The sequence below is a fragment of the Mytilus edulis genome, chromosome 9 (assembly GCF_963676685.1).
Source record: "Mytilus edulis chromosome 9, xbMytEdul2.2, whole genome shotgun sequence".
In the NCBI taxonomy this organism is placed as follows: Eukaryota; Metazoa; Mollusca; class Bivalvia; order Mytilida; family Mytilidae; genus Mytilus; species Mytilus edulis.
The window spans coordinates 40,524,117-40,538,212 of record NC_092352.1 but is presented as its reverse complement, the minus strand read 5'-3'; the positions used below and the strand labels follow the sequence as shown (position 1 = coordinate 40,538,212).

Genomic DNA, 14,096 nt, shown 5'->3' with positions numbered 1-14,096 from the left:
ACGTCACAAAAAAAAACCCAAAAATAACCATGATTTAAATTTCCATCCAAAACACACAAAACAAATTCCCAAACCAATCAAAATTTACAATATTCGAAAATCATCCCACACATACCCTTAAAAAAAAACCCGACAATGACTGAAATATGAAAGCAAAAATTCTGTATTTCTTTTTGCTAAATTTGCAGACCATTTCTGAAAGGCAGAGATAGACACTGAATTAATCAAAAGTAACATGCTGTATGAAAAGCTAATATATTGGTTAATATTAGCATCATGCAGTTGGCAGTCGGAAGTTGGGCGCAAATACATTTTTTTTATGATCAATCAATCTGACAGAGTTCGGAGGTAGGAATAAAAGGTGGAATCGAGGCGATTAACCCAAGAAAATGGACTTAGAACACTTCTTTTACATTTACTCGTTTATGACCAGTTACCCCAATACATGGGGTAAGTGGTCCTTTTTGGCTGATCTAGTCCTTGATTTCCAACAAGCCCGTGATAGGAACGAAAAAAAAATGCCTAAAAATATGAAGAAAGGTCTACACATAATTTATTGGAACGGAGGTGGAAAATATCATCCATGTCCCAGCGAGCTGAAACGTGTGTATACGCTTAATGTGTCCACTTACCCCATTCTCCCCTATAGTGGTTTCATACTACAATATTATTTAAGTATATTCTCAGGAATTCAAACTGAAAGTACTCCAAAAAGTGCAATATTAATCAACTTTCTCCTTTAACGTCTATTAGCTGATGTTTTTGTCATACTTGCTTACATCTAACAACATTATGAATATATTCTTAAAACCCATGAACAGCATAAGACAATTGAATTTGTGTTCTAGTAATGATAATAATAAGTTCGAGTAGAGTTATATTCTTTCATGCGGACTGTAAACTTACAGTTTGGTGTCAATATGGTACAAAACAAGATACATAACTGTATTGATTTACAATTCATCCATTCATGTCCAGTGCACGATGAATAATCAATATTGTAGACATCTCAATATCTACAATGTTAACACGATATTGTGTCGACATTGTTTACATTGTTTGAACCCTTATATATTGTTCACATCGTTGACATCGTTAACATCGCGATGTATACAATGTTAACACGATGTTGTGTCAACAACGTATACATTGTTTGAACCCTTATATATTGTTCACATCGTTGACATCGTTAACATCGCGATGTATACAATGCTAACACGATGTTGTGTCAACAACGTATACATTGTTTGAACCCTTATATATTGTTCACTTCGTTGACATCGTTAACATCGCGATGTATACAATGTTAACACGATGTTGTGTCAACAACTTATACATTGTTTGAACCATTATATATTGTTCACATCGTTGACATCGTTAACATCGCGATGTATACAATGTTAACACGATGTTGTGTCAACAACGTATACATTGTTTGAACCCTTATATATTGTTCACATCGTTGACATCGTTAACATCGCGATGTATACAATGCTAACACGATGTTGTGTCAACAACGTATACATTGTTTGAACCCTTATATATTGTTCACTTCGTTGACATCGTTAACATCGCGATGTATACAATGTTAACACGATGTTGTGTCAACAACTTATACATTGTTTGAACCATTATATATTGTTCACATCGTTGACATCGTTAACATCGCGATGTATACAATGTTAACACGATGTTGTGTCAACAACGTATACATTGTTTGAACCCTTATATATTGTTCACATCGTTGACATCGTTAACATCGCGATGTATACAATGTTAACACGATGTTGTGTCAACAACGTATACATTGTTTAAACCCTTATATATTGTTCACATCGTTGACATCGTTAACATCGCGATGTATACAATGCTAACACGAAGTTGTCAACAACGTATACATTGTTTGAACCCTTATATATTGTTCACATCGTTGACATCGTTAACATCGAGATGTATACAATGTTAACACAATGTTGTGTCAACATCGTATACATTGTTTGAACCCTTATATATTGTTTATATCGTTGACATCGTTAACATAGCGATGTATACAATATTAACACGATGTTGTGTCAACATCGTTTACATTGTCTTAACTCTTGTATATTGTTTACATCGTTGACATCGTTAACATCGCGATGTGTACAATGTTAACACGATGTTGTGTCAACATCGTTTACATTGTCTTAACTCTTATATATAGTTTTTACATCATTGACAACGTAAACATAGTGATGTATACAATGTTAAAAAGATTTTGTGTTAAAATTGTTTACATCGCCATATAAACTATGTTGACACTATTTTGTGTCAAATAAGAGCTATAACATCACATTTTTAAAAAGATTTGTTGTTAAAAAAAACATAAAAATGCAAACTGTATACATGTAATCGACAAACTTCATTGAATAATTATTATATAAATGAATAAAAAAAACTTTTTTTTTAATATTGTCAACATCACCAAGTTTATGATGTGAACGATGTAAATACAAAGGTTTTTACTCGGTACACATTATTTTTACGATGTTGACGATGTAAATAATGTATAAACGATATAGTTAACTTCAACATTGCAATGTATATGATGTGAACGATGTAAACACAAAGGTAAAGACTTGGTTTACAACATCTATACGATGTTGACGATGTAAAAACGATATTGTCAACATCACGAAGTATACGATGTGAACGATGTAAACAGAAAGGTATGGACTCTATATTCAACATAAACACGATGTTGACACAATATTGTTAACATCACGATGTATACGATGTAAACACAAAAGTAAAGACTTTGTTCACAACATCTATACAATGTTGACAATGTTAAAACGATATTGTCAACATCACGATGTATACGATGTCAACGATGTAAACAGAAAGTTATAGAGTCGATATACAACATAAACACGATGTTGACACGACATTGTTAACATCACGAATATACAATATGAACAATGTAAACACAAAGATACAATGTAAACACAATAACGACACTATAAAGTTGACATTGCGATGTTGACAATATCGACAAAACATCGTGCACTGGACATACTTCAATTCATTAACATGTGATCGTCCTACATATGCTTGTAATACTGTAAATTCAGAAATTATTGCGTACATTTATTACTTCGATTTTGTCATTGTAGACTTTTAAAAATGCAATTTTTATCTTTGCGAAATTGCGAAAAATCCTATTTAATTTATGTTAAAAAAAAATGAGAGTTTTTATTATGGCGATTATACTTCTGTCGCATTTTTCGCAATAATAAAAACATCGAAATAGTTCGGAGTTTACAGTACCTTTTTGGTACAGGAACTGCTGTTGATCATTTATAACTGCTTTTCTGACATTTTTTTCTTCTTCTGTTGACAAGTTCATGTATAAGTCAAGAGCATATTTACATATTAAGCATGGTCATAATGTCAAATCTAATTGTCATGTACAAAACAACAGAAATTATGGTAATAAGAGAGTCGGGCCGGGCTTATGTCATATTGTTTACAAGAGTGAAAATGATATTGCCACCCTAACAATTTAAATAATACAAAGTTGTAGAATGATCTTTATTTTTCATCACTTCTTAGCTTTTAACCAATCACATTTACATCTGCATCCCTGAAATAATTAAAACAAAAACAAATTTAGGTCAAGAAAGGTTGTCAAGCTCCTCATATCCATCTGACATCTGACTGAAAACTATATTGCATATAGGTATTTCGTTCAGATTTCTTTAAGGTGTTAAATCATATATATATCAGATTTCTTTAAGGTGTTAAATCATATATATATCAAATCGTATATATATATTGCATATAAAAAAGAAGATGTGGTATGATTGACAATGTCATCACAATGAAACAACTCTCCATCCAAGTCACAATTTATAAAAGTAAACCATTATAGTTCAATGTACATGCAGTCTTTAACACGGAACCTTGGCTCACATCGAACAGCAAGCTCTTAAGGGTCCCAAACAATACTAGTGTAAAACCGTTTAAACTTGAAAACCAACGGTTTAATCTATAGAAAATTGATTATAAAAATGTGTGTCGACTTCTGAGGGAAAAGTAAATATCACAACTTACTCTTTCTGGCAGGTGAACAAGTAACGTGATGTACAAGAGAAGTCGTTTCATGAACCTTTGCCATCCCAGTTGAACAGAACACAATCTTCGTCTGTGTTATCTAAACTGGATGGAATATTGTAATTTGGCTCTCCTGGGTACCAGAATGTTGTGGACACACTTTGTTGAGTTGAAATGAACAGCCAACGTGATTCCTTAAACACATCAGATATTTCGATCCAATATTGGAAATGTTTTTGTGGAACTGAAATATAAATACAGCAATTGATTGATAATTGTTTGTTTAACCTTTACTGGCTGATATGTCACGTATGTCATGCATTTTCAGGACAAACAAGTGCAGACGATTCAAAAACATGAAAACTACATATTGAAAGGTCAGCTGTTACCACATGTTACTATCCTGTAATAATTACATTAGATGTATGTTTCATTATAATTCGTTATTCCGATTGGCTAACTGTGCATCACGTGTTATTCCTTTAAGTAATTGCATTACTCAAAAAAACGTATCATTTATGAAAACACGAGGTCCCACAATAAAGTGCACAGGTGAATTAAATAAAAAAAATTGATAAAAATTTGTGTTTTAACATGAGCCTAGGTAAAAATGTAATGGGAGCACATTTTTAGAATGAAGCGCTTCCGCGCATCATACAAAATGTACATAGGTCAACACGTTTACACCCCAATGAAGTTACAAAAAGAAGCATTCAATTCTTAAATAGTATATATGCTGTTTAAATTCATTTTCATAGAATCTTTACAGATTGGTAATGAGTTATGCGTCTATATCATAATTTTCTGCTATGATATATTGGACATCAAGGAATAAATACTTCTCAAGTAATGCTTCATTTTTTTAGTCCGGATTTTACTATAATTTATGACCTTTTTCAGTCGGAAACCAGGTTGAAATAGAACAAAAGAATCGAAGCTCTCTATTAGAGAAGGCGATAAATGTTTACTGTATTGTTTACTATAGTGACAAATTTTTAAAAAGTTAATAGAAACAAACAAAACTGCAATTTTCTTCTCAATTACGAGGTGTTTTATTTCAAAAACACCATTTGCATAAGTTTTCAATTTATCTAGTACATAGTTAAGCAGAACAATTAGATATCAAGTCGACGACATGGGTATCTTTCAAGTTGGATGACAAAAATGCATAACCTCCGATTTTTTTGAAAAAAATACCACGGACGGAAAAGATATCAATCTATTAGTTCAGTAATTTTCGTGTCTGCCCTTCCATTATGTGACTGAAGAAAAAATTTCAAAAAATAGGTAACAATTGTATCGAAAAGAGAAAATCGAGTGCACCTTTTTATGTGAGGGCGTGTTTGAGTTGAGTATTTAGTCTTGATATCGTTCAAAGTAAGAATATTTCATACATCGTCTCGCTTCAGATTCTATCATTTTTATATATCAAAGCTACAGGTTGACTTTATAACACAAAAAAATAACAGTACTAAAAGATGAAATATATGGGTCAAGTGAAATACCTATCTAATGAGTCACAAAAACAGGGAAGGTGTGTTCGAATAGCTATTTTTTTACTGAAAGTACTTGACGACAGTCTTACAAGTTGGATGATGAAAATGCATATCTTCGAAAAATTCTAATTTTTTGTGTGTGATAACTAGGGTTTATAGTCTTCAACCACTAAAAAAATCTAGTCTGCCCTTCCACGAAATATTTAATTAGATTTTTTTTTAATGTTTATGATTTTTCGAAAATTCCACCTAACAACCGATTAGACAATAGTTTTAAGTTGAATCAATGCAGACAAGATCATTAACTGATGCTCATTAGCTAGTTGATACATTTGTCTTTTAAAATATAACTGACATATAAGGATCGTATTGGTGCAATGTGGATAAATTTATCGGTTTCCAAGAGCAAAATTGGTAGCGCGTCATCGCTACAATGGCTTCCATTTTTACGATTGTGAAAATGAACTGGCGTAATGGGGAGATAATTTTGACGAAGTAGGATCCTGACTGTTTTAGTTTAACTTCAACGTTTGCATCATATTATCGATTTTTTTAATTATTTTTACCTTGGTCATCAATGAAGAGACATTAATTGTCGTTATGCGCATCTGATGCAGTAAATTTACATTTAATGAAATTAAATTAAGAGAGTACTTACATGACGTATTCCTTGGAATTTGACTTACTAAGAAATTTTGCACGTCCGCCGACGACGGTTCTGCCAATGTCCTATACACAGACGAGCATACAGCCTTCGTTGAGATATAACAAAATATACTTATTTTTCATTGAATATATTGTTTTTCTACTCAACAATGAGTATAGGTCAGAATTACACATTACATTTTTTTATAATTTGATTTGCTTTTTGGTGTTTTAACGCCACTTTTTAGCACCGCATTTAGGCTATTCCGTGGCGACCAGTTTTATTTGGTGGAGTCAATATTATAGAATATGGTAACTGATAAAGCATAATATGGACATTAATTTTACAGGTCAGTGTAGCCCCTTAAATAGTTGTAGCCATGCATGTTTTCTTTTTATTATTACAAATGGACGAGACAAAAAATTCAATATTTTTATAATTAGAACGGTGCATGTAAATTAGCTAGACATGCATAAATCGTTTGAAACAAGATATACCATTCAAAACAAACCGGACAAAAACATTGAAATGTAAATTAAACGTGACTTTTTTTAGGGCTTTGTATCCCTAAAATAATTCAACAGACCGTTTTAAACTTATTCTTGTTATCTTTCAGAATAATTAGTTTTCCATTGAGTAATAACTCATCAATGCCTCATACCATGTCGCTTTATCGTGGCTCAAAAAATAACACATGTCATTATGTTGAACCCAGCCATCAATGCATCCTTCTGTTACTGTGTAATATATATAACAAATTGCTATACATGTAAAAATTTATTACCTAGGTCTCAAATCGCGCTGAACATTATATAAAAACAAAGAAAAGTGGTATGATTGCCAATGAGTCTCAACTATCCACCAAATTTATAATGAAGTTGATGTAATGAGCAATGATAAGCAACAGTATGACATTCAACCATAAGAAAACCCCATACCGTATAGTTGGTTATGAAAAACTATGATAATAAAACAAATCAATTTAGAAAACTAACTGATGCTGATTAGGAAGATATCATTTTTTTTATATATTTTATTTTTTTATACAAAAAAAAAATACAGCAGATCATGAGTTTTTATATTGCTTCAATTGACTTTATAGAATTATAGATTTTGAAAATACTGAAAATGGGTAGTTCAGAATATTTTATATTTTTTTACCAAGTATATTTGTTATAGCATCTTGTGGAAAAAAAGTCTTTGTGTCTGGGGTCTGTTAATATTGAACAAATTTTTAATGTATCGAAATTAAACTCGTTGAATAACCAGACATATGCCAACGATGTATAAATAATTGAATACCTCAGGGATTTGTGACCAAAGGAACTAAAGCACCAGCCAATTTAACTTTAATTCATCTTTGCATGATGGAGTTTGAATCTTAGTTTCTGAGCCCTTAAATTACAAAAATACTTAAATTCCTGTAGTCATTACAAAAAATATTTATATCCTAATGATGAACAAAAATGATGATCATTTGTGATGTATATTTGACGTCAATAACATATTGAAATGATCACAGAAGAATAGGGTGTATTCATCTTTGATTACTGGTACACTATAATAGATGTTACCTATTTTCAAAAATAGTTTAGATTAAAAATAATAGAACTAAGTTAAACTATATAAGTGTCAAATAAATGGAGGTATACATAATCAATTATGTAATATAACTTTCCTTATATTCTGAATTAATAACATTTTGAGGCATTTTATATATTACGGGAGATAACTCTATATTAAAATAAAGATAAGTGGTATAAATACCAATACTACAACTGTCAGCTGAACAAAGATGTGAACAACAATTTGTCACTGTTTTAAATCTCGGTCTATTTCTCAAATTAATTCTTACATACTTTCTGTATGCTAACATTGCCCATGTGAAATTTAAAAATTGTTTTTTATACCACTGAACGACAAATATATGTGACGTATAAAATTTTTTGACGTCAGACACGCGAATCAATGAATGTGTTTGTAGATAGATGTGTTTGTGTTCTGTTAAATTGTTCCTTTAAAAATTGTTACACGATGATGACTGCTGTACAACATTTTGACTATTTTATTCATTTATGTCTGTTTAGCAGTTTAGTTCAAGCATCATTGTAAATATAACGGAATTTGCCTAGACTGTCATCAAGTGAGAGGGTTAGCGCTATAAAACCAGGTTTAATCTACCATTTTCGACATTTTATAATGCCTGTACCAAGCCTGGAATATGACAGTTCTTGTCCATTCGTTTTTGATGTGTTTTGTCATTTGATTTTGCCATGTGATTATGGACTTTCCGATTGGATTTTCCTCTGAGTTCAGTATTTTTGTGGTTTTACTTTTTCGTCCTTCGACAATTTGCAAATCCCATGTCGTGAAGATAGCATATAAGGCCAAGAAATGAAAAAATGTGAAGCACTTTCATAAATAATGTGTCTGTGTTCTTGTCCTCAACGCTCGTCAACTTTGCACTTGTTTGGCTTTATAACTATTTTGATTTGAGCCGGACACTGATCAGTCAGGGATAACATGGTAAACCATGACCAATGAAAGGGATGGTTTTCCATGACCAAGTCAAGATTATCATTATCATGCTGATAAGTCTTATGTAGTCGAAACCTTCTAATTGGTAAATAATGTTTGTAATAAATATATTTTGATAGATGGATCAAAACAAGAGTTTTAAAAATAAAAAAAATGAATGATGAATGTACTAATTTGTATTACTACAGGATTGAAAAGTAATGTTGGTAAAGGAATATTGAGTGATAATCTATAGTGTTTGTAAACAAGCCCATGCATGTAAATGCCTAAGAAGAAACATATATACTACATGTAATAGCCTAATTAACTGGATGAAGAGAAATGGGTCGTTGTAGATAATTCTGACTAAGTTTTTATTCAATTGTGTGTAAATTCTATACAAATGTTTATGAATCTACATTAAGGATTTTAATTCACTAATACTTGAGCAAGTTTAAAGGTACCAGAGATATACATGTTTAACCTGTCAAAAGTATTCAAACGTTCTCTGAAATATGTTTCATGACCCAAATACTGTTTAAAAACATTTGTTTTTGCGTGCTTGATAGAGTTGGACATGATTGCATGGATAAAATTACATAGCCAGTGGCGGATCCAGAAATTTTCATAAGTGGGGGCCCACTGACTGACCTAAGAGGGGGCCCGCTCCAGTCACGCTTCAGTGATTCCCTATATAAGCAACCAATTTTTTTCCCAAAAAGGGGGGGGGGCCTGGGCCCCCCTCTAAATTCGCCTCTGATAGCTGAGATAATGTGTGATTTGTATTAAGATAATGTATCGTATCATTTTTACGTGTTATATACAATCCAGCAAAAAGAACTGCGTAAATGAATCCCATCTTGTCTATAGATAAAGATCACTTATAGTTTTAACAGATAAGCAACATTTGACACATTTAACAATTCACATTACTATAAGACGTGTCACGGTACTTATCTATCCCAAATTCATGTATTTGGTTTTGATGTTATATTTGTTATTCTCATAGGATTTTGTCTAATGCTTAGTCGGTTTCTGTGTGTATAACATTTTAATGTTGTGTCGTTGTTCTCTTATATTTAATGCGTTTCCCTCAGTTTTAGTTTGTTACCCCGATTTTGTTTTTTGTCCATGGATTTATGAGATTTGAACAGCGGTATACTACTGTTGCCTTTATTTAAGACAAGTTCACTGAGTTCAATATTTCATTGTCAATCAAAGACGCTCATCATAGTTAAATTTACCAGCCAAACTGTAGTTGTGTTGTCATATTATTATAAGATCTTTATATAATGACTATTCTAATATGACGTGCTTCTTTCGCTTTGTAAACAACACTGTGTGAAAATTCTCGATATATCTATACTCAGCGCAGACTCAGAGATATACATAATAATGGATGTTACAATATACCTCCCATGTAAATCCACATGTATTTAAACCTACTTTGCAAACGCTTTGCCAATTTTATTGTATTAGAAATTGTAATAAAACAAAAGACAAAAGAACTTTTATTCTTATTCGGATGCATAATAAAAAGAATTAATATAATGCAACTAGTTTTGTTTATTTCCTAAATATAGTAACACAGCTATATTGTGCAATGTCAATTTCATCATGGAACACTTTCTCTACAATCAGGGGTTCATTAAGGGATGAAAATAACCTTGATATTTATGTTTTTAAAAGCTATTAATATACTTATTTAAGTTGCAGTATAAAAACAATATTTAGTCAATGTCACAAAAATATAATCTTTTTTGTAACCATCGAAGTTCGTATAGTATTGTATTAAAATGGAATTCTGCGTTAGGTTTTGTTTTGTTTTCTATTTTTAAAAAGTTTTCAACAGATGTTTAATACTTGTCTGTCTTCAGGTATATACCCAACATCTTGGGCTGAAGGTTATATTACACCAATTTTTAAAAGCAACGATACAAGTGACCCTAACAATTATAGAGGAATAACAATAACAAGTGCAATTGGAAAGCTTTTTAATAGAATATTAAGTCTAAGACTGGACAAATTTCTTCAGGAACATAATATTATACATGATAGTCAAATTGGATTCACAAGGAAAGCCAGAACTGCAGATCATATGTTTATTTTAAACTGTCTTATTAACAAATACTGTAATTCAAAAGAAGGTAGACTGTTTGCCTGTTTTGTTGATTTTCAGAAGGCTTTTGATACTGTTATACATACAGGGATCAAGATTAAACTACTAGATATTGGGGCTGGGTCTTATTTTTATAACATTATTAAAAGTATGTATGAAATTAGCAAATCATGTGTCAAAATTCAAAATCAAGTAAGTGATTTTTTCCCATTAGATATTGGAGTCAAACAAGGTGACAACCTCAGTCCGAATTTATTCAAGATATTCATAAATGATTTGCCCAGATATTTGTCAGATACTAGAGACCCAGTTAATGTCAATGACAAAGATCTACATTGTTTAATGTATGCTGATGATATTGTTTTATTATCTACATCAGCTGAAGGACTACGAGAAAAGCTGGGAATGCTTGATAAATTTTGCAAAGATTGGTGTCTCAATGTGAATACTAATAAGACAAAGGTGCTGATTTTCAACAAGGCAGGCAGACATGTAAAACAGATATTCACATTTCAGAATATAAATCTGGAATGTGTTTCAAAATACAAATACCTAGGTTTATATTTAAGCTCATCTGGTTCATTCAGTTATGCTCAAAATGAACTATACAAAAAATCCCTGAAAGCTCATTTCAAATTAAGGAAAGATCTTTTATCACTTAATCCTGATGTAAAAACAAGTATTCATGTTTTTGACCACACTGTAAAACCTATTTTATTATATGGTAGCGAAATATGGGGGATGTTTAATTCTCTTTCCTCTAAATGTAAGAAGGAAGATATATCTTTTGAAAAATTATATTCAGGTTTACCTTGTGAGAAACTTCATATAAAATTTTGTAAATTTATACTTGGGGTACACAAGAAAACAACAAATGCTGCAGTGTTATCTGAACTTGGAAGATTTCCAATATATTTTAATATTATAAAAGGAATGTTATTGTACTGGTATAGATTAGAGAATTTAGGTGATAATTTTCCTCTATTAAAAGAGGCATATACACAATCAAAGACACTACATCACATGAATATAACATCATGGTATGGTTCAATAAATGTTGTTTTTAAAATACTTGGTATTGACTATACAAATGCCATAAATGCTCCATTTTGTGAATCCTTATACAAATTTAAGAAATATATACAAACCAAGCTATCAATATTGTTTATTAGCTGTTGGAAAAAACAAATAGATAAATTTTCAGACAGTAAACTGAAAACCTACCTTTTATATAAAACAAATTTTGGTTTTGAAAAATATCTAACATTGATCAAGAATTTTGAACTTAGAAGAAGTTTTACTAAATTACGTGTATCTTCTCATAGATTACAAATAGAATTAGGTAGATATCAGGGTATTCCCCGAATTAACAGAATATGTAATAAATGTTCTTCCAATACTGTCGAAGATGAGGCTCATTTTCTATTTGATTGTAACAAATTTGAGGATGATAGAAATTGTATGTTAGCTAGTATTGCACAATATAATTCTTATTTTAATCATATGAACAGTCAAAGCAAAATTATCTGGTTATTTAGTGTAGAAAATGTTGAGTTACTTAAAATAATATGTAATTTTATATACAAACATCTTCCTTAGTGAAGATTAGTTAAAGGAAATCTATGTGTGTATATACATTTGATTGGACATAGAAAATTATATTCATCTGAATATCACAAACATACTAGCCGATTAAAAAAAAAAAAATAATTGTTAAGATATATTATTTATTCAAATGTTCTCTTATATCCTTGAGGCATCGTCCCCTGGTATCAACTGCATTCAAGTTACCTATGATGCTTCCTTGTTTGCTTTTGATACAGGTAGGAAAGAGACATTTACACACATTTTACATGCCTATGGCCCATAAGGTATCGCCCCCTGGTGTCAGCTGCCTTTAGGAAAACATAATGCTTTCCTATTTGCTGCTGACACAGGATGAGTCATGGACATGTTTAATTTCTACTTTCTTTTTGGCTAATTATTATATATTTAATTGATCCAACTTTTTGTGTACTATACATATGTGGATATCTATTTTTCTTTTTTTCTTTTTGGGCTACTTGTTTGTTATCTATATCAACCACACTTGCAATAAAATGCATTAGTATTAAAAAAAAAAAAACATATTATAGATTCTTTATCTACGTATTCTTTAAGAACTTAAAAAGTTCTCGTTTAACTTTTTTTTTTTTTTATCTCATTGTTTGTATTGTATTATGAAAAAATTATTGATGTTGTAATGTTTATGCCCTTTGGGGCCCATAATTGGAAAATAAAGTATCTTATCTTATCTTATCTTATCTTATAGCATTTGATTTCAGCGAGTCAACATGGCAGCTCCTTCGTTACGAAATGTCAATTTTGGATTTGACGGTAGCTTACGAGAAAATATGTAAATTAAAAATCGGAAATATTGGGTTTGAGAATTAACATATTTTTTCCAGCGGTTATTAACGAAATAATCAATGCAAGCTATGAGAATATTTGAGCTTTATCTAACAAGGAGTAAAAAAGAACAGCTTCACACACGGCATACCCACTCTTGCTTCAGTATTTGAATGAACTTATTTGTCCTATTAGAATCGAAATAATTCATGGAAGCCATAGATTTGTTGTAAATTTACACATGGCCTGGGCCGTGATATTCGAATTTTATCCTGAGCGTTAGCGAGGGATAAAATTAACGAATATCACGGCCCAGGCCATGTGTAAATTTACAACAAATCTATGGCTTCCATGAATTATTTCTTAACTAAACCATGATCGCTAATAAGAAATCAGTGAAATTAAGTTCTATCATGAATAGCCTGCATGACTTTTAAGTTATTTGATCTTTTGTGGATAGCTGTCTCATTTTCAATCATACCACATCTTATGTTTACGCATAGATTGTTTCATATCTTGATACGATCTTTGTTGACATCTGGTAAAATGTATAAAGGAGCAGATACAGCAAAATCTTAAACCTGAAACGTGATCAAGAATAATGAATCATGAAATCAGTGCACAACATCACGGTGGGTATGGTTGTCCTGCGAGAGAACGTACTGTGCTGGTGATTTGGTCCTGTCAGGTGCTGGTGGGTCCTGATTCTGTGCTGGTGGGTTTGTTTACATTGTATCAGAACGACAATAAAACGACTGTTTTGTTGCTTAATTTTTCTCTGATGCGTCATAAGTACTATGCAAAGTATATTACAACAATATTATATTGCAAAAGT

The 14,096-nt window shown here is 31.3% G+C and overlaps 1 long non-coding RNA gene across 1 annotated transcript; it reads right to left on the bottom strand.

Moving 5' to 3' along the window:
* Positions 1–3,559: 3,559 nt before the first annotated feature.
* LOC139488324 (uncharacterized) lies at positions 3,560–6,344 on the bottom strand. The gene is made up of 3 exons (XR_011655988.1): positions 6,250–6,344; positions 4,096–4,339; positions 3,560–3,625 (listed from the first exon to the last, which is right to left on the bottom strand). It is a non-coding gene; the product is annotated as an uncharacterized lncRNA (long non-coding RNA).
* Between the last annotated feature and the right edge of the window lie 7,752 nt (positions 6,345–14,096).